The following is a 16,740-nucleotide window of genomic DNA, read 5'->3' as shown; positions in this document are numbered from 1 at the left end:
AGTTATCACCATAGTGCGAGCGATAATCCAAGTGCATTTTACCATGACATATTAGACAGTATTGGATTACAACGTTGATTTGTATGAGCCTGGCTAGCTCAGTCGGAACAGCATGAGACTCTTAAGTATTAATTGCAATTGTACACACGACCGGGGTTTTACATTTTTCGCTGAGATAATCGTACCTGGCAGGTTCTTTCTATATTGTGCGCAAATCTGCTACTGATACAGTGATAATTCTATGGTGTGATTATTGTTTTGTCACTATATATTTGATGTAAATCTTTAAATAAATGATACAAAAGTTTCCATATAAACAGATAAGCATGCAGAAAACCGCAAGTTATTTCATTTTAAAACATCTCAATGATGAACATCCGTTTTATAAGGGGGCACCCAGGGTTGAACTGGGGACATTTCGATCTGCAGTCGAATGCTCTACCACTGAGCTATACCCCCATAAATGTTTGTATGAGTTTACCTTCGACATTCTGGATTATAAGGTATTAATGTTGCGAAAAAAACCTTATCTTTTAATTTTTGTTTCACACAGGATGCGCAAACAAAGAATCATTTGGTTAATAATTGAGTTTCTATTGAACAGGAGGCCACGTCAGATATTTCAGTTATTTGAGTGAAGAAACTGTGTGTTATTAAATAATACTTCTTGAACAGCTTTAACGCAGATCAGTTTCCATAAGCTGATGAGAATTTCTTTCAAACTTTCAAAAGTCAGGCTGATACGTAGAAATATTTTTAGTGAGCTGATTTTCAAATTCAATAAACACAACAATGAAACAATTTAACTGAATAAACCCAATAATAGTTCATTCCCTGTATTAGATTCAACTTAATAGGGGGCATCCGGGGTTGAACCGGGGACATTTCGATCTGCAGTCGAATGCTCTTCCACTGAGCTATACCCCCGATATTTTTACATTTTACCGCGTATTTGTATTATTCCTCCATTTTAATTAAGAGTTTCTGACTCTGAAATATCGATTGATATTTTTTAAAAATTAGATTTCTTTTCTCTGATATTTCACGAAACGAGATGTCGATAATTGATGCCTATTTAGTCATCGTGTGGTTTTCAGGTCAAGTCAGCTATATCCTTATTATATATTTGGGGGACATAAACATGTTATGGTGATTTTGGCGAAATAAATTTTTTGCCATCTTTATGATATTGACGTTTCCATAGTGTAGTGGTTATCACGTCGGCTTTACACGCTGAAGGTCCTCAGTTCGATCCTGGGTGGAAACAATTTTACAACTTTAATCCGAGTATGGAATTTCATTTCCTTTTGTACTTTCTCGATAATAGCCAATATCTGGACTTGTGTACTGCTATGTAAAATGTGTAATGGAAGAAGAGCGGTAGGAATCTTACACGCTAACTAGCTGGTCTGTACACTTAAAAGGGTGCCACTACCAAGTTGTATTTGTTTGGCTATCCGTCTGGTGTCATCCCAACGAAAAGCAGTCAAAACTGGCGCTTTTTTAACGCAACAATAACCGCTGAAGTTTTGACTTGATTCCTGCAAAATGGTAATGTTACATCACTAGAGATAATTTTACAACTATGCAGTCTATCATCCTAGCACTCATTACATACAAAGTAAAAAGATAAAATATAGGAATATCACTTATGTGTATCTTAGCAGTAAATCCTCATAACCACCGATGTAGTTATCACCATAGTGCGAGCGATAATCCAAGTGCATTTTACCATGACATATTAGATAGTATTGGATTACAACGTTGATTTGTATGAGCCTGGCTAGCTCAGTCGGAACAGCATGAGACTCTTAAGTATTAATTGCAATTGTACACACGACCGGGGTTTTACATTTTTCGCTGAGATAATCGTACCTGGCAGGTTCTTTCTATATTGTGCGCAAATCTGCTACTGATACAGTGATAATTCTATTGTGTGATTATTGTTTTGTCACTATATATTTGATGTAAATCTTTAAATAAATGATACAAAAGTTTCCATATAAACAGATAAGCATGCAGAAAACCGCAAGTTATTTCATTTTAAAACATCTCAATGATGAACATCCGTTTTATAAGGGGGCACCCAGGTTTGAACTGGGGACATTTCGATCTGCAGTCGAATGCTCTACCACTTAGCTATACCCCCATAAATGTTTGTATGAGTTTACCTTCAACATTCTGGATTATAAGGTATTAATTTTGCGAAAAAAACCTTATCTTTTAATTTTTGTTTCACACAGGATGCGCAAACAAAGAATCATTTGGTTAATAATTGAGTTTCTATTGAACAGGAGGCCACGTCAGATATTTCAGTTATTTGAGTGAAGAAACTGTGTGTTATTAAATAATACTTCTTGAACAGCTTTAACGCAGATCAGTTTCCATAAGCTGATGAGAATTTCTTTCAAACTTTCAAAAGTCAGGCTGATACGTAGAAATATTTTTATTGAGCTGATTTTCAAATTCAATAAACACAACAATGAAACAATTTAACTGAATAAACCCAATAATAGTTCATTCCCTGTATTAGATTCAACTTAATAGGGAGCATCCGGGGTTGAACCGGGAACATTTCGATGTGCAGTCGAATGCTCTTCCACTGAGCTATACCACCGATATTTTTACATTTTACCTCGTTTTTGTATTATTACCCTATTTTAATTAAGAGTAACTGACTCTGAAATATCGATTTATCCCTGAGGTATATTTATATACGAAGGTCCTTAACAATATAGGGTGTGGGGTATAGGGGGTAGGGTAGTAGTAGATAGTAGTGAAATTCAGAGGGTTTAATGTCCATTTAGTTATCCTTTATACGTTTCTTCCCTGAATGACCAATCGTCACCAAATTTTGTACGTAATTCTGTCAAAATTTGATACATGTCGTAACGGGGTTTCATTTGTTTTCATTACTGTTTTAAAAATTTAATTTGCGTACTTGTTACCTAGCTGGTTGCCGAATCCTAGGCAGTGAATTCGCTTTTGTTTGCTTAACCTTCCAACTGCCAGTGCAGTGAGTGCTCAGCAGTGTTAACAAAAAGAAAACAAGTTTGAATCTTCCCTACCAAGACAAGTTTTGATGATATGATATTGATATTTTGATGATATTTGATTTTATTTTTATTGTTCTTGTTCGATTTCGTCTTTATTGTTCTTATTATTGCCTCTTTTTGTTAACTGTTTTTAATAAATGATGATCTTGATTTTAAAAAATTTTTTGATAAAGTAAAATTTCTATTCCCCTTGTTTTTAACAGTTAGTCATCAACCAAGAAGTTGAGGAACATTTTAAAAATGTTTGAACATACTCATTTTGAAGCTCTGGGCCATCTCTCTCTTCTTCCCTTGTCCTCTCCACAGTCATCAAGATCTTTTAGCGGTCGTGAAGAGTTACCACCGATCTTCCACTTCCATTTACCTCCGAAAGTTTTTTAACAAGCAATCCACCACTCAACCGCACCAAATCCATGGACCCCACTTTTTTTCCCATTCCCCTATGGGACCAAGAAATCTGAAATATTTCAGGCATATCCAGTTTTTTAGTTCGGATTCACCTGTTTTTGCAGAATTTAAATATTCCCTGCTGTTCGGGAGATATTTAATGTTAAAGTTTGAGTTTTTTCAAATTTTAACAATTTTAGGGGGTCTTTGGCATCGCTTTTTGGGTAAATGCTAACCTTTAAAAAAAAAACAAATTAGACCAAAAGTTTGCTTGGCCATCCCTTAATACCAATCCAAAAGGAATTTACATTCCGAATTAGATTGACCGAGTTATTCCCAATCTAGTAAAGTGTAATTTTGACCAGTTTCCCACCAAGCCTAGTTGCCATTTTTTATTACTCTCCCTCGCGTTCCTAGCGTCCATAGCGGAATGGGAAAAAAAAAGTGGGGTCCATGGATTTGGTGCGGTTGAGTGTTGGATTGCTTGTTAAGTGTAATTTTTCAAAAGTTACAAATTTAAATTTCCTAAATGGCTTTATCGAGATTCGAACTCAGAACCATACCAGTGGCAGCCAGGGTTGCTAACCATTAGACCAACATTGACATAAGATTTAAGGGAAAGCGTGGTCAGGTTGGTGTGTACACCAAACAATGTAACGAAAGACGAAGTAAAGCTATGGTAATATCGCTAGCGACGCTACCATCGGTATCGATTTTGGAACCGGTCGTAAAACACTTAGGTTATATGCCTGAATTAAGATTTTTTCAGCGGTGGTTTAATCTAACTGCTATAAGAGCACATCCATTTCTTTATAGTTAATATGTAACTAATAATTTTTCCAATTCCATGTTACTATAGTAATAAATGTTGCTAAAACTTAATCTAAACATGAAGTGCGACGTGGGGTGGCGGGCCGAAGCCTCCGCCACACCTAAGTCGCACCACTCATTATATTAACAGATTATTAGTCAATTAGTTATAAAGAATCAATTATGAAAGAGAATAAAGGGAAACAGAATTTTCCAAACGTTAAAGTATGTATTAATCTACCATAACCTTTATTTTCTGTCTCTTTAACGTTTAAAAAAATTACCGAAGGATATTACCGAAGGAATCTTGTATTGCAATGTGGCGTAAACTAGGTGTATTGAGAAGAGCACACAATTGTAACAATGACAGGGAAAAATATCAATAATTAATGGCAATTGTATGCTTTTCTGTTCAATTTTAGAGGATCATTGCAGGTTTAATCGACAGTGCCACAACCGAATGGCCGTCAGAAAATACCACTGGGACGACAAAAGCCGGTTTCTACCAGTAGAAGAAATGAAGGATAAGAAAGATTATGCCCTATCGTTTTGCAAGTACTTGTTTGATCACTGGGTATTTACACTTTTCACGAGATATTCGTACGAATGTGGAATGTGGTTTCATTCTGTTGGCAGACCTGACAATGGTCTTTTTTTTTCAAAATGAAAGTGTTTGTACTATGGAGTTGCGGAGGATTGAACTCCGGGCTTTTCGCATGCAAAGCGAGCACTCTACCACTGAGTTACAACCCCTTAATATTAATTCGTTTGCTTTGAGTGACTTTTAACGATTGCGACACGTATGTAAGTAAAAAGAATAAAACTTGAAAGGAAGGTTTTGTCAAGAGTGGGGTTCGAACCCACGCCTTTCTCGAAGACCAGAATGCCAAATAACGGATTTCACAAGATTACCTATTAATCTATTATTTGATTTTGTATCTTAAGTCTGGCGCCTTAACCACTCGGCCATCTTGACATTGTTATCGCAATGACTACTTATATTGCAATGTGGCGTAAACTAGGTGTATTGAAAAGAGCACGAAATTGTAACTATGACAGGGCAAAATATCAATAATTAATGGCAATTATATGCTTTTCTGTTCAATTTTCAAGGATCATGGCAGGTTTAATCGACAGTGCCACAACCGAATGGCCATCAGAAAATACCACTGGGACGACAAAAGCCGGTTTCTACCAGTAGAAGAAAGGAAGGATAAGAAAGATTATGCCCTATCGTTTTGCAAGTACTTGTTTGATCACTGGGTATTTACACTTTTCACGAGATATTCGTAAGAATGTGGAATGTGGTTTCATTCTGTTGGCAGACCTGACAATGGTCTTTTTTTTTTAATGAAAGTGTTTATACTATGGAGTTGCGGAGGATTGAACTCCGGGCTTTTCGCATGCAAAGCGAACACTCTACCACTGAGTTACAACCCCTTAATATTAATTCGTTTGCTTTGAGTGACTTTTAACGATTGCGACACGTATGTAAGTAAAAAGAATAAAACTTGAAAGGAAGGTTTTGTCAAGAGTGGGGTTCGAACCCACGCCTTTCTCGAAGACCAGAATGCCAAATAACGGATTTAACAAGATTACCTATTAATCTATTATTTGATTTTGTATCTTAAGTCTGGCGCCTTAACCACTCGGCCATCTTGACATTGTTATCGCAATGACTACTTATATTGCAATGTGGCGTAAACTAGGTGTATTGAAAAGAGCACGCAATTGTAACTATGACAGGGCAAAATATCAATAATTAATGGCAATTATATGCTTTTCTGTTCAATTTTCGAGGATCATGGCAGGTTTAATCGACAGTGCCACAACCGAATGGCCGTCAGAAAATACCGCTGGGACGACAAAAGCCGGTTTCTACCAGTAGAAGAAAGGAAGGATAAGAAAGATTATGCCCTATCGTTTTGCAAGTACTTGTTTGATCACTGGGTATTTACACTTTTCACGAGATATTCGTAAGAATGTGGAATGTGGTTTCATTCTGTTGGCAGACCTGACAATGGACTTTTTTTTCAAAATGAAAGTGTTTATACTATTGAGTTGCGGAGGATTGAACTCCGGGCTTTTCGCATGCAAAGCGAACACTCTACCACTGAGGTACAACCGCTTAGTATTAATTCGTTTGCTTTGAGTGACTTTTAACGATTGCGACACGTATGTAAGTAAAAAGAATAAAACTTGAAAGGAAGGTTTTGTCAAGAGTGGGGTTCGAACCCACGCCTTTCTCGAAGACCAGAATGCCAAATAACGGATTTAACAAGATTACCTATCAATCTATTATTTGATTTTGTATCTTAAGTCTGGCGCCTTAACCACTCGGCCATCTTGACATTGTTATCGCAATGACTACTTATATTGCAATGTGGCGTAAACTAGGTGTATTGAAAAGAGCACGCAATTGTAACTATGACAGGGCAAAATATCAATAATTAATGGCAATTATATGCTTTTCTGTTCAATTTTCGAGGATCATGGCAGGTTTAATCGACAGTGCCACAACCGAATGGCCGTCAGAAAATACCGCTGGGACGACAAAAGCCGGTTTCTACCAGTAGAAGAAAGGAAGGATAAGAAAGATTATGCCCTATCGTTTTGCAAGTACTTGTTTGATCACTGGGTATTTACACTTTTCACGAGATATTCGTAAGAATGTGGAATGTGGTTTCATTCTGTTGGCAGACCTGACAATGGTCTTTTTTTTTCAAAATGAAAGTGTTTATACTATGGAGTTGCGGAGGATTGAACTCCGGGCTTTTCGCATGCAAAGCGAACACTCTACCACTGAGTTACAACCCCTTAATATTAATTCGTTTGCTTTGAGTGACTTTTAACGATTGCGACACGTATGTAAGTAAAAAGAATAAAACTTGAAAGGAAGGTTTTGTCAAGAGTGGGGTTCGAACCCACGCCTTTCTCGAAGACCAGAATGCCAAATAACGGATTTAACAAGATTACCTATTAATCTATTATTTGATTTTGTATCTTAAGTCTGGCGCCTTAACCACTCGGCCATCTTGACATTGTTATCGCAATGACTACTTATATTGCAATGTGGCGTAAACTAGGTGTATTGAAAAGAGCACGCAATTGTAACTATGACAGGGCAAAATATCAATAATTAATGGCAATTATATGCTTTTCTGTTCAATTTTCGAGGATCATGGCAGGTTTAATCGACAGTGCCACAACCGAATGGCCGTCAGAAAATACCGCTGGGACGACAAAAGCCGGTTTCTACCAGTAGAAGAAAGGAAGGATAAGAAAGATTATGCCCTATCGTTTTGCAAGTACTTGTTTGATCACTGGGTATTTACACTTTTCACGAGATATTCGTAAGAATGTGGAATGTGGTTTCATTCTGTTGGCAGACCTGACAATGGTCTTTTTTTTCAAAATGAAAGTGTTTATACTATGGAGTTGCGGAGGATTGAACTCCGGGCTTTTCGCATGCAAAGCGAACACTCTACCACTGAGTTACAACCCCTTAATATTAATTCGTTTGCTTTGAGTGACTTTTAACGATTGCGACACGTATGTAAGTAAAAAGAATAAAACTTGAAAGGAAGGTTTTGTCAAGAGTGGGGTTCGAACCCACGCCTTTCTCGAAGACCAGAATGCCAAATAACGGATTTAACAAGATTACCTATTAATCTATTATTTGATTTTGTATCTTAAGTCTGGCGCCTTAACCACTCGGCCATCTTGACATTGTTATCGCAATGACTACTTATATTGCAATGTGGCGTAAACTAGGTGTATTGAAAAGAGCACGCAATTGTAACTATGACAGGGCAAAATATCAATAATTAATGGCAATTATATGCTTTTCTGTTCAATTTTCGCAGATCATGGCAGGTTTAATCGACAGTGCCACAACCGAATGGCCGTCAGAAAATACCGCTGGGACGACAAAAGCCGGTTTCTACCAGTAGAAGAAATGAAGGATAAGAAAGATTATGCCCTATCGTTTTGCAAGTACTTGTTTGATCACTGGGTATTTACACTTTTCACGAGATATTCGTAAGAATGTGGAATGTGGTTTCATTCTGTTGGCAGACCTGACAATGGTCTTTTTTTTTTAAATGAAAGTGTTTATACTATGGAGTTGCGGCGGATTGAACTCCGGGCTTTTCGCATGCAAAGCGAACACTCTACCACTGAGTTACAACCCCTTAATATTAATTCGTTTGCTTTGAGTGACTTTTAACGATTGCGACACGTATGTAAGTAAAAAGAATAAAACTTGAAAGGAAGGTTTTGTCAAGAGTGGGGTTCGAACCCACGCCTTTCTCGAAGACCAGAATGCCAAATAACGGATTTAACAAGATTACCTATTAATCTATTATTTGATTTTGTATCTTAAGTCTGGCGCCTTAACCACTCGGCCATCTTGACATTGTTATCGCAATGACTACTTATATTGCAATGTGGCGTAAACTAGGTGTATTGAAAAGAGCACGCAATTGTAACTATGACAGGGCAAAATATCAATAATTAATGGCAATTATATGCTTTTCTGTTCAATTTTCGAGGATCATGGCAGGTTTAATCGACAGTGCCACAACCGAATGGCCGTCAGAAAATACCGCTGGGACGACAAAAGCCGGTTTCTACCAGTAGAAGAAAGGAAGGATAAGAAAGATTATGCCCTATCGTTTTGCAAGTACTTGTATGATCACTGGGTATTTATACTTTTCACGAGATATTCGTAAGAATGTGGAATGTGGTTTCATTCTGTTGGCAGACCTGACAATGGTCTTTTTTTTCAAAATGAAAGTGTTTATACTATGGAGTTGCGGAGGATTGAACTCCGGGCTTTTCGCATGCAAAGCGAACACTCTACCACTGAGTTACAACCCCTTAATATTAATTCGTTTGCTTTGAGTGACTTTTAACGATTGCGACACGTATGTAAGTAAAAAGAATAAAACTTGAAAGGAAGGTTTTGTCAAGAGTGGGGTTCGAACCCACGCCTTTTTCGAAGACCAGAATGCCAAATAACGGATTTAACAAGATTACCTATTAATCTATTATTTGATTTTGTATCTTAAGTCTGGCGCCTTAACCACTCGGCCATCTTGACATTGTTATCGCAATGACTACTTATATTGCAATGTGGCGTAAACTAGGTGTATTGAAAAGAGCACGCAATTGTAACTATGACAGGGCAAAATATCAATAATTAATGGCAATTATATGCTTTTCTGTTCAATTTTCGAGGATCATGGCAGGTTTAATCGACAGTGCCACAACCGAATGGCCGTCAGAAAATACCGCTGGGACGACAAAAGCCGGTTTCTACCAGTAGAAGAAAGGAAGGATAAGAAAGATTATGCCCTATCGTTTTGCAAGTACTTGTTTGATCACTGGGTATTTACACTTTTCACGAGATATTCGTAAGAATGTGGAATGTGGTTTCATTCTGTTGGCAGACCTGACAATGGTCTTTTTTTTCAAAATGAAAGTGTTTATACTATGGAGTTGCGGAGGATTGAACTCCGGGCTTTTCGCATGCAAAGCGAACACTCTACCACTGAGTTACAACCCCTTAATATTAATTCGTTTGCTTTGAGTGACTTTTAACGATTGCGACACGTATGTAAGTAAAAAGAATAAAACTTGAAAGGAAGGTTTTGTCAAGAGTGGGGTTCGAACCCACGCCTTTCTCGAAGACCAGAATGCCAAATAACGGATTTAACAAGATTACCTATTAATCTATTATTTGATTTTGTATCTTAAGTCTGGCGCCTTAACCACTCGGCCATCTTGACATTGTTATCGCAATGACTACTTATATTGCAATGTGGCGTAAACTAGGTATATTGAAAAGAGCACGCAATTGTAACTATGACAGGGCAAAATATCAATAATTAATGGCAATTATATGCTTTTCTGTTCAATTTTCGAGGATCATGGCAGGTTTAATCGACAGTGCCACAACCGAATGGCCGTCAGAAAATACCGCTGGGACGACAAAAGCCGGTTTCTACCAGTAGAAGAAAGGAAGGATAAGAAAGATTATGCCCTATCGTTTTGCAAGTACTTGTTTGATCACTGGGTATTTACACTTTTCACGAGATATTCGTAAGAATGTGGAATGTGGTTTCATTCTGTTGGCAGACCTGACAATGGTCTTTTTTTTCAAAATGAAAGTGTTTATACTATGGAGTTGCGGAGGATTGAACTCCGGGCTTTTCGCATGCAAAGCGAACACTCTACCACTGAGTTACAACCCCTCAATATTAATTCGTTTGCTTTGAGTGACTTTTAACGATTGCGACACGTATGTAAGTAAAAAGAATAAAACTTGAAAGGAAGGTTTTGTCAAGAGTGGGGTTCGAACCCACGCCTTTCTCGAAGACCAGAATGCCAAATAACGGATTTAACAAGATTACCTATTAATCTATTATTTGATTTTGTATCTTAAGTCTGGCGCCTTAACCACTCGGCCATCTTGACATTGTTATCGCAATGACTACTTATATTGCAATGTGGCGTAAACTAGGTGTATTGAAAAGAGCACGCAATTGTAACTATGACAGGGCAAAATATCAATAATTAATGGCAATTATATGCTTTTCTGTTCAATTTTCGAGGATCATGGCAGGTTTAATCGACAGTGCCACAACCGAATGGCCGTCAGAAAATACCGCTGGGACGACAAAAGCCGGTTTCTACCAGTAGAAGAAAGGAAGGATAAGAAAGATTATGCCCTATCGTTTTGCAAGTACTTGTTTGATCACTGGGTATTTACACTTTTCACGAGATATTCGTAAAAATGTGGAATGTGGTTTCATTCTGTTGGCAGACCTGACAATGGTCTTTTTTTTGAAAATGAAAGTGTTTATACTATGGAGTTGCGGAGGATTGAACTCCGGGCTTTTCGCATGCAAAGCGAACACTCTACCACTGAGTTACAACCCCTTAATATTAATTCGTTTGCTTTGAGTGACTTTTAACGATTGCGACACGTATGTAAGTAAAAAGAATAAAACTTGAAAGGAAGGTTTTGTCAAGAGTGGGGTTCGAACCCACGCCTTTCTCGAAGACCAGAATGCCAAATAACGGATTTAACAAGATTACCTATTAATCTATTATTTGATTTTGTATCTTAAGTCTGGCGCCTTAACCACTCGACCATCTTGACATTGTTATCGCAATGACTACTTATATTGCAATGTGGCGTAAACTAGGTGTATTGAAAAGAGCACGCAATTGTAACTATGACAGGGCAAAATATCAATAATTAATGGCAATTATATGCTTTTCTGTTCAATTTTCGAGGATCATGGCAGGTTTAATCGACAGTGCCACAACCGAATGGCCGTCAGAAAATACCGCTGGGACGACAAAAGCCGGTTTCTACCAGTAGAAGAAAGGAAGGATAAGAAAGATTATGCCCTATCGTTTTGCAAGTACTTGTTTGATCACTGGGTATTTACACTTTTCACGAGATATTCGTAAGAATGTGGAATGTGGTTTCATTCTGTTGGCAGACCTGACAATGGTCTTTTTTTTTCAAAATGAAAGTGTTTATACTATGGAGTTGCGGAGGATTGAACTCCGGGCTTTTCGCATGCAAAGCGAACACTCTACCACTGAGTTACAACCCCTTAATATTAATTCGTTTGCTTTGAGTGACTTTTAACGATTGCGACACGTATGTAAGTAAAAAGAATAAAACTTGAAAGGAAGGTTTTGTCAAGAGTGGGGTTCGAACCCACGCCTTTCTCGAAGACCAGAATGCCAAATAACGGATTTAACAAGATTACCTATTAATCTATTATTTGATTTTGTATCTTAAGTCTGGCGCCTTAACCACTCGACCATCTTGACATTGTTATCGCAATGACTACTTATATTGCAATGTGGCGTAAACTAGGTGTATTGAAAAGAGCACGCAATTGTAACTATGACAGGGCAAAATATCAATAATTAATGGCAATTATATGCTTTTCTGTTCAATTTTCGAGGATCATGGCAGGTTTAATCGACAGTGCCACAACCGAATGGCCGTCAGAAAATACCGCTGGGACGACAAAAGCCGGTTTCTACCAGTAGAAGAAAGGAAGGATAAGAAAGATTATGCCCTATCGTTTTGCAAGTACTTGTTTGATCACTGGGTATTTACACTTTTCACGAGATATTCGTAAGAATGTGGAATGTGGTTTCATTCTGTTGGCAGACCTGACAATGGTCTTTTTTTTCAAAATGAAAGTGTTTATACTATGGAGTTGCGGAGGATTGAACTCCGGGCTTTTCGCATGCAAAGCGAACACTCTACCACTGAGTTACAACCCCTTAATATTAATTCGTTTGCTTTGAGTGACTCTTAACGATTGCGACACGTATGTAAGTAAAAAGAATAAAACTTGAAAGGAAGGTTTTGTCAAGAGTGGGGTTCGAACCCACGCCTTTCTCGAAGACCAGAATGCCAAATAACGGATTTAACAAGATTACCTATTAATCTATTATTTGATTTTGTATCTTAATTCTGGCGCCTTAACCACTCGGCCATCTTGGCATTGTTATCGCAATGACTACTTATATTGCAATGTGGCGTAAACTAGGTGTATTGAAAAGAGCACGCAATTGTAACTATGACAGGGAAAATATCAATAATTAATGGCAATTATATGCTTTTCTGTTCAATTTTCGAGGATCATGGCAGGTTTAATCGACAGTGCCACAACCGAATGGCCGTCAGAAAATACCGCTGGGACGACAAAAGCCGGTTTCTACCAGTAGAAGAAAGGAAGGATAAGAAAGATTATGCCCTATCGTTTTGCAAGTACTTGTTTGATCACTGGGTATTTACACTTTTCACGAGATATTCGTAAGAATGTGGAATGTGGTTTCATTCTGTTGGCAGACCTGACAATGGTCTTTTTTTTCAAAATGAAAGTGTTTATACTATGGAGTTGCGGAGGATTGAACTCCGGGCTTTTCGCATGCAAAGCGAACACTCTACCACTGAGTTACAACCCCTTAATATTAATTCGTTTGCTTTGAGTGACTTTTAACGATTGCGACACGTATGTAAGTAAAAAGAATAAAACTTGAAAGGAAGGTTTTGTCAAGAGTGGGGTTCGAACCCACGCCTTTCTCGAAGACCAGAATGCCAAATAACGGATTTAACAAGATTACCTATTAATCTATTATTTGATTTTGTATCTTAAGTCTGGCGCCTTAACCACTCGGCCATCTTGACATTGTTATCGCAATGACTACTTATATTGCAATGTGGCGTAAACTAGGTGTATTGAAAAGAGCACGCAATTGTAACTATGACAGGGCAAAATATCAATAATTAATGGCAATTATATGCTTTTCTGTTCAATTTTCGAGGATTATGGCAGGTTTAATCGACAGTGCCACAACCGAATGGCCGTCAGAAAATACCGCTGGGACGACAAAAGCCGGTTTCTACCAGTAGAAGAAAGGAAGGATAAGAAAGATTATGCCCTATCGTTTTGCAAGTACTTGTTTGATCACTGGGTATTTACACTTTTCACGAGATATTCGTAAGAATGTGGAATGTGGTTTCATTCTGTTGGCAGACCTGACAATGGTCTTTTTTTTGAAAATGAAAGTGTTAATACTATGGAGTTGCGGAGGATTGAACTCCGGGCTTTTCGCATGCAAAGCGAACACTCTACCACTGAGTTACAACCCCTTAATATTAATTCGTTTGCTTTGAGTGACTTTTAACGATTGCGACACGTATGTAAGTAAAAAGAATAAAACTTGAAAGGAAGGTTTTGTCAAGAGTGGGGTTCGAACCCACGCCTTTCTCGAAGACCAGAATGCCAAATAACGGATTTAACAAGATTACCTATTAATCTATTATTTGATTTTGTATCTTAAGTCTGGCGCCTTAACCACTCGGCCATCTTGACATTGTTATCGCAATGACTACTTATATTGCAATGTGGCGTAAACTAGGTGTATTGAAAAGAGCACGCAATTGTAACTATGACAGGGCAAAATATCAATAATTAATGGCAATTATATGCTTTTCTGTTCAATTTTCGAGGATCATGGCAGGTTTAATCGACAGTGCCACAACCGAATGGCCGTCAGAAAATACCGCTGGGACGACAAAAGCCGGTTTCTACCAGTAGAAGAAAGGAAGGATAAGAAAGATTATGCCCTATCGTTTTGCAAGTACTTGTTTGATCACTGGGTATTTACACTTTTCACGAGATATTCGTAAGAATGTGGAATGTGGTTTCATTCTGTTGGCAGACCTGACAATGGTCTTTTTTTTGAAAATGAAAGTGTTAATACTATGGAGTTGCGGAGGATTGAACTCCGGGCTTTTCGCATGCAAAGCGAACACTCTACCACTGAGTTACAACCCCTTAATATTAATTCGTTTGCTTTGAGTGACTTTTAACGATTGCGACACGTATGTAAGTAAAAAGAATAAAACTTGAAAGGAAGGTTTTGTCAAGAGTGGGGTTCGAACCCACGCCTTTCTCGAAGACCAGAATGCCAAATAACGGATTTAACAAGATTACCTATTAATCTATTATTTGATTTTGTATCTTAAGTCTGGCGCCTTAACCACTCGGCCATCTTGACATTGTTATCGCAATGACTACTTATATTGCAATGTGGCGTAAACTAGGTGTATTGAAAAGAGCACGCAATTGTAACTATGACAGGGCAAAATATCAATAATTAATGGCAATTATATGCTTTTCTGTTCAATTTTCGAGGATCATGGCAGGTTTAATCGACAGTGCCACAACCGAATGGCCGTCAGAAAATACCGCTGGGACGACAAAAGCCGGTTTCTACCAGTAGAAGAAAGGAAGGATAAGAAAGATTATGCCCTATCGTTTTGCAAGTACTTGTTTGATCACTGGGTATTTACACTTTTCACGAGATATTCGTAAGAATGTGGAATGTGGTTTCATTCTGTTGGCAGACCTGAAAATGGTCTTTTTTTTCAAAATGAAAGTGTTTATACTATGGAGTTGCGGAGGATTGAACTCCGGGCTTTTCGCATGCAAAGCGAACACTCTACCACTGAGTTACAACCCCTCAATATTAATTCGTTTGCTTTGAGTGACTTTTAACGATTGCGACACGTATGTAAGTAAAAAGAATAAAACTTGAAAGGAAGGTTTTGTCAAGAGTGGGGTTCGAACCCACGCCTTTCTCGAAGACCAGAATGCCAAATAACGGATTTAACAAGATTACCTATTAATCTATTATTTGATTTTGTATCTTAAGTCTGGCGCCTTAACCACTCGGCCATCTTGACATTGTTATCGCAATGACTACTTATATTGCAATGTGGCGTAAACTAGGTGTATTGAAAAGAGCACGCAATTGTAACTATGACAGGGCAAAATATCAATAATTAATGGCAATTATATGCTTTTCTGTTCAATTTTCGAGGATCATGGCAGGTTTAATCGACAGTGCCACAACCGAATGGCCGTCAGAAAATACCGCTGGGACGACAAAAGCCGGTTTCTACCAGTAGAAGAAAGGAAGGATAAGAAAGATTATGCCCTATCGTTTTGCAAGTACTTGTTTGATCACTGGGTATTTACACTTTTCACGAGATATTCGTAAAAATGTGGAATGTGGTTTCATTCTGTTGGCAGACCTGACAATGGTCTTTTTTTTGAAAATGAAAGTGTTTATACTATGGAGTTGCGGAGGATTGAACTCCGGGCTTTTCGCATGCAAAGCGAACACTCTACCACTGAGTTACAACCCCTTAATATTAATTCGTTTGCTTTGAGTGACTTTTAACGATTGCGACACGTATGTAAGTAAAAAGAATAAAACTTGAAAGGAAGGTTTTGTCAAGAGTGGGGTTCGAACCCACGCCTTTCTCGAAGACCAGAATGCCAAATAACGGATTTAACAAGATTACCTATTAATCTATTATTTGATTTTGTATCTTAAGTCTGGCGCCTTAACCACTCGACCATCTTGACATTGTTATCGCAATGACTACTTATATTGCAATGTGGCGTAAACTAGGTGTATTGAAAAGAGCACGCAATTGTAACTATGACAGGGCAAAATATCAATAATTAATGGCAATTATATGCTTTTCTGTTCAATTTTCGAGGATCATGGCAGGTTTAATCGACAGTGCCACAACCGAATGGCCGTCAGAAAATACCGCTGGGACGACAAAAGCCGGTTTCTACCAGTAGAAGAAAGGAAGGATAAGAAAGATTATGCCCTATCGTTTTGCAAGTACTTGTTTGATCACTGGGTATTTACACTTTTCACGAGATATTCGTAAGAATGTGGAATGTGGTTTCATTCTGTTGGCAGACCTGACAATGGTCTTTTTTTTTCAAAATGAAAGTGTTTATACTATGGAGTTGCGGAGGATTGAACTCCGGGCTTTTCGCATGCAAAGCGAACACTCTACCACTGAGTTACACCCCTTAATATTAATTCGTTTGCTTTGAGTGACTTTTAACGA

At 37.9% G+C, this 16,740-nt stretch overlaps 37 non-coding genes across 37 annotated transcripts; 1 reads left to right on the top strand and 36 right to left on the bottom strand.

The window, feature by feature from the left end:
• Window positions 1-387: 387 nt before the first annotated feature.
• Trnac-gca lies at window positions 388-459 on the bottom strand. Its single transcript has one exon. It is a non-coding gene; the product is annotated as a tRNA-Cys (tRNA).
• Window positions 460-1,194: 735 nt separating this feature from the next.
• Window positions 1,195-1,267, top strand: Trnav-uac. The gene has a single exon. It is a non-coding gene; the product is annotated as a tRNA-Val (tRNA).
• Window positions 1,268-2,077: 810 nt separating this feature from the next.
• Trnac-gca lies at window positions 2,078-2,149 on the bottom strand. The gene has a single exon. It is a non-coding gene; the product is annotated as a tRNA-Cys (tRNA).
• Window positions 2,150-4,934: 2,785 nt separating this feature from the next.
• Trnaa-ugc lies at window positions 4,935-5,006 on the bottom strand. The gene has a single exon. It is a non-coding gene; the product is annotated as a tRNA-Ala (tRNA).
• An 86-nt stretch (window positions 5,007-5,092) lies between these two features.
• On the bottom strand, window positions 5,093-5,229 carry Trnal-uaa. Its single transcript has 2 exons — window positions 5,193-5,229; window positions 5,093-5,137 (listed from the first exon to the last, which is right to left on the bottom strand). It is a non-coding gene; the product is annotated as a tRNA-Leu (tRNA).
• A 392-nt stretch (window positions 5,230-5,621) lies between these two features.
• On the bottom strand, window positions 5,622-5,693 carry Trnaa-ugc. Its single transcript has one exon. It is a non-coding gene; the product is annotated as a tRNA-Ala (tRNA).
• Window positions 5,694-5,779: 86 nt separating this feature from the next.
• Window positions 5,780-5,916, bottom strand: Trnal-uaa. The gene is made up of 2 exons: window positions 5,880-5,916; window positions 5,780-5,824 (listed from the first exon to the last, which is right to left on the bottom strand). It is a non-coding gene; the product is annotated as a tRNA-Leu (tRNA).
• Window positions 5,917-6,467: 551 nt separating this feature from the next.
• Trnal-uaa lies at window positions 6,468-6,604 on the bottom strand. Its single transcript has 2 exons — window positions 6,568-6,604; window positions 6,468-6,512 (listed from the first exon to the last, which is right to left on the bottom strand). It is a non-coding gene; the product is annotated as a tRNA-Leu (tRNA).
• A 394-nt stretch (window positions 6,605-6,998) lies between these two features.
• Trnaa-ugc lies at window positions 6,999-7,070 on the bottom strand. The gene has a single exon. It is a non-coding gene; the product is annotated as a tRNA-Ala (tRNA).
• An 86-nt stretch (window positions 7,071-7,156) lies between these two features.
• Window positions 7,157-7,293, bottom strand: Trnal-uaa. The gene is made up of 2 exons: window positions 7,257-7,293; window positions 7,157-7,201 (listed from the first exon to the last, which is right to left on the bottom strand). It is a non-coding gene; the product is annotated as a tRNA-Leu (tRNA).
• Window positions 7,294-7,686: 393 nt separating this feature from the next.
• Window positions 7,687-7,758, bottom strand: Trnaa-ugc. The gene has a single exon. It is a non-coding gene; the product is annotated as a tRNA-Ala (tRNA).
• Window positions 7,759-7,844: 86 nt separating this feature from the next.
• Trnal-uaa lies at window positions 7,845-7,981 on the bottom strand. Its single transcript has 2 exons — window positions 7,945-7,981; window positions 7,845-7,889 (listed from the first exon to the last, which is right to left on the bottom strand). It is a non-coding gene; the product is annotated as a tRNA-Leu (tRNA).
• Window positions 7,982-8,374: 393 nt separating this feature from the next.
• Trnaa-ugc lies at window positions 8,375-8,446 on the bottom strand. Its single transcript has one exon. It is a non-coding gene; the product is annotated as a tRNA-Ala (tRNA).
• An 86-nt stretch (window positions 8,447-8,532) lies between these two features.
• Trnal-uaa lies at window positions 8,533-8,669 on the bottom strand. Its single transcript has 2 exons — window positions 8,633-8,669; window positions 8,533-8,577 (listed from the first exon to the last, which is right to left on the bottom strand). It is a non-coding gene; the product is annotated as a tRNA-Leu (tRNA).
• Window positions 8,670-9,062: 393 nt separating this feature from the next.
• Window positions 9,063-9,134, bottom strand: Trnaa-ugc. Its single transcript has one exon. It is a non-coding gene; the product is annotated as a tRNA-Ala (tRNA).
• An 86-nt stretch (window positions 9,135-9,220) lies between these two features.
• Window positions 9,221-9,357, bottom strand: Trnal-uaa. The gene is made up of 2 exons: window positions 9,321-9,357; window positions 9,221-9,265 (listed from the first exon to the last, which is right to left on the bottom strand). It is a non-coding gene; the product is annotated as a tRNA-Leu (tRNA).
• Window positions 9,358-9,750: 393 nt separating this feature from the next.
• Trnaa-ugc lies at window positions 9,751-9,822 on the bottom strand. The gene has a single exon. It is a non-coding gene; the product is annotated as a tRNA-Ala (tRNA).
• An 86-nt stretch (window positions 9,823-9,908) lies between these two features.
• Trnal-uaa lies at window positions 9,909-10,045 on the bottom strand. Its single transcript has 2 exons — window positions 10,009-10,045; window positions 9,909-9,953 (listed from the first exon to the last, which is right to left on the bottom strand). It is a non-coding gene; the product is annotated as a tRNA-Leu (tRNA).
• Window positions 10,046-10,438: 393 nt separating this feature from the next.
• On the bottom strand, window positions 10,439-10,510 carry Trnaa-ugc. The gene has a single exon. It is a non-coding gene; the product is annotated as a tRNA-Ala (tRNA).
• Window positions 10,511-10,596: 86 nt separating this feature from the next.
• Window positions 10,597-10,733, bottom strand: Trnal-uaa. Its single transcript has 2 exons — window positions 10,697-10,733; window positions 10,597-10,641 (listed from the first exon to the last, which is right to left on the bottom strand). It is a non-coding gene; the product is annotated as a tRNA-Leu (tRNA).
• A 393-nt stretch (window positions 10,734-11,126) lies between these two features.
• Trnaa-ugc lies at window positions 11,127-11,198 on the bottom strand. The gene has a single exon. It is a non-coding gene; the product is annotated as a tRNA-Ala (tRNA).
• An 86-nt stretch (window positions 11,199-11,284) lies between these two features.
• Trnal-uaa lies at window positions 11,285-11,421 on the bottom strand. The gene is made up of 2 exons: window positions 11,385-11,421; window positions 11,285-11,329 (listed from the first exon to the last, which is right to left on the bottom strand). It is a non-coding gene; the product is annotated as a tRNA-Leu (tRNA).
• A 394-nt stretch (window positions 11,422-11,815) lies between these two features.
• Window positions 11,816-11,887, bottom strand: Trnaa-ugc. The gene has a single exon. It is a non-coding gene; the product is annotated as a tRNA-Ala (tRNA).
• Window positions 11,888-11,973: 86 nt separating this feature from the next.
• Window positions 11,974-12,110, bottom strand: Trnal-uaa. Its single transcript has 2 exons — window positions 12,074-12,110; window positions 11,974-12,018 (listed from the first exon to the last, which is right to left on the bottom strand). It is a non-coding gene; the product is annotated as a tRNA-Leu (tRNA).
• A 393-nt stretch (window positions 12,111-12,503) lies between these two features.
• Trnaa-ugc lies at window positions 12,504-12,575 on the bottom strand. Its single transcript has one exon. It is a non-coding gene; the product is annotated as a tRNA-Ala (tRNA).
• Window positions 12,576-12,661: 86 nt separating this feature from the next.
• Window positions 12,662-12,798, bottom strand: Trnal-aag. The gene is made up of 2 exons: window positions 12,761-12,798; window positions 12,662-12,707 (listed from the first exon to the last, which is right to left on the bottom strand). It is a non-coding gene; the product is annotated as a tRNA-Leu (tRNA).
• Window positions 12,799-13,190: 392 nt separating this feature from the next.
• Trnaa-ugc lies at window positions 13,191-13,262 on the bottom strand. The gene has a single exon. It is a non-coding gene; the product is annotated as a tRNA-Ala (tRNA).
• Window positions 13,263-13,348: 86 nt separating this feature from the next.
• On the bottom strand, window positions 13,349-13,485 carry Trnal-uaa. Its single transcript has 2 exons — window positions 13,449-13,485; window positions 13,349-13,393 (listed from the first exon to the last, which is right to left on the bottom strand). It is a non-coding gene; the product is annotated as a tRNA-Leu (tRNA).
• A 393-nt stretch (window positions 13,486-13,878) lies between these two features.
• Trnaa-ugc lies at window positions 13,879-13,950 on the bottom strand. The gene has a single exon. It is a non-coding gene; the product is annotated as a tRNA-Ala (tRNA).
• An 86-nt stretch (window positions 13,951-14,036) lies between these two features.
• Trnal-uaa lies at window positions 14,037-14,173 on the bottom strand. The gene is made up of 2 exons: window positions 14,137-14,173; window positions 14,037-14,081 (listed from the first exon to the last, which is right to left on the bottom strand). It is a non-coding gene; the product is annotated as a tRNA-Leu (tRNA).
• Window positions 14,174-14,566: 393 nt separating this feature from the next.
• On the bottom strand, window positions 14,567-14,638 carry Trnaa-ugc. The gene has a single exon. It is a non-coding gene; the product is annotated as a tRNA-Ala (tRNA).
• An 86-nt stretch (window positions 14,639-14,724) lies between these two features.
• Window positions 14,725-14,861, bottom strand: Trnal-uaa. The gene is made up of 2 exons: window positions 14,825-14,861; window positions 14,725-14,769 (listed from the first exon to the last, which is right to left on the bottom strand). It is a non-coding gene; the product is annotated as a tRNA-Leu (tRNA).
• A 393-nt stretch (window positions 14,862-15,254) lies between these two features.
• On the bottom strand, window positions 15,255-15,326 carry Trnaa-ugc. The gene has a single exon. It is a non-coding gene; the product is annotated as a tRNA-Ala (tRNA).
• An 86-nt stretch (window positions 15,327-15,412) lies between these two features.
• Trnal-uaa lies at window positions 15,413-15,549 on the bottom strand. Its single transcript has 2 exons — window positions 15,513-15,549; window positions 15,413-15,457 (listed from the first exon to the last, which is right to left on the bottom strand). It is a non-coding gene; the product is annotated as a tRNA-Leu (tRNA).
• A 393-nt stretch (window positions 15,550-15,942) lies between these two features.
• Window positions 15,943-16,014, bottom strand: Trnaa-ugc. The gene has a single exon. It is a non-coding gene; the product is annotated as a tRNA-Ala (tRNA).
• Window positions 16,015-16,100: 86 nt separating this feature from the next.
• Window positions 16,101-16,237, bottom strand: Trnal-uaa. Its single transcript has 2 exons — window positions 16,201-16,237; window positions 16,101-16,145 (listed from the first exon to the last, which is right to left on the bottom strand). It is a non-coding gene; the product is annotated as a tRNA-Leu (tRNA).
• A 394-nt stretch (window positions 16,238-16,631) lies between these two features.
• Trnaa-ugc lies at window positions 16,632-16,703 on the bottom strand. Its single transcript has one exon. It is a non-coding gene; the product is annotated as a tRNA-Ala (tRNA).
• Between the last annotated feature and the right edge of the window lie 37 nt (window positions 16,704-16,740).

Source organism: Daphnia pulex, chromosome 7 (assembly GCF_021134715.1).
Source record: "Daphnia pulex isolate KAP4 chromosome 7, ASM2113471v1".
Taxonomy (NCBI): domain Eukaryota; kingdom Metazoa; phylum Arthropoda; class Branchiopoda; order Diplostraca; family Daphniidae; genus Daphnia; species Daphnia pulex.
The sequence above is the reverse complement of the archived record's forward strand: the minus strand, read 5'-3'. Positions and strand labels throughout refer to the sequence as shown.